This window comes from Mandrillus leucophaeus, unplaced genomic scaffold, assembly GCF_000951045.1.
Source record: "Mandrillus leucophaeus isolate KB7577 unplaced genomic scaffold, Mleu.le_1.0 Scaffold889, whole genome shotgun sequence".
Taxonomy (NCBI): domain Eukaryota; kingdom Metazoa; phylum Chordata; class Mammalia; order Primates; family Cercopithecidae; genus Mandrillus; species Mandrillus leucophaeus.
In genome coordinates this window covers 183,461-184,010 of record NW_012109685.1, presented here as the reverse complement: position 1 = coordinate 184,010, position 550 = coordinate 183,461, and the positions used below count along the sequence as shown (strand labels likewise).

General features: G+C 38.7%; 1 protein-coding gene across 1 annotated transcript in view; it reads left to right on the top strand.

Moving 5' to 3' along the window:
* SMAP1 (small ArfGAP 1) overlaps window positions 1-550 on the top strand; it is a 228,354-nt gene that overhangs the window by 154,835 nt on the left and 72,969 nt on the right. The gene's annotated exons all lie outside the window — the stretch shown is intronic.

The following is a 550-nucleotide window of genomic DNA, read 5'->3' as shown; positions in this document are numbered from 1 at the left end:
TCACTCTGATGGTAGTTTCTTTTGCTGTGCAGAAGCTCTTTAGTTTAATTAGATCCCATTTGTCAATTTTGGCTTTTGTTGCCATTGCTTGTGGTGTTTTAGACATGAAGTCCTTGCCCATGCCTATGTCCTGCATGGTATTGCCTAGGTTTTCTTCTAGGGTTTTTATGGTTTTAGGTCTAACATTTAAGTCTGTAATCCATCTTGAATGAATTTTTTTATAGGGTGTAAGAAGGGATCCAGTTTCAGCTTTCTACTTATGGCTAGACAATTTTCCCAGCAACATTTATTAGATAGGCAATCCTTTACCCATTTCTTGTTTTTGTCAGGTTTGTCAAAGATCAGATGATTGTAGATGTGTGATATTATTTCTGAGGACTCTGTTGTGTTCCATTGGTCTATATCTCTGTTTTGGTACCAGTACCATGCTGTTTTGGTTACTGTAGCCTTGTAACAGAGTTTGAAGTCAGGTAGCGTGATGCCTCCAGCTTTGTTCTTTTGGCTTAGGATTGTCTTGGCAATGCGGGCTCTTTTTTGGTTCCATATGAAC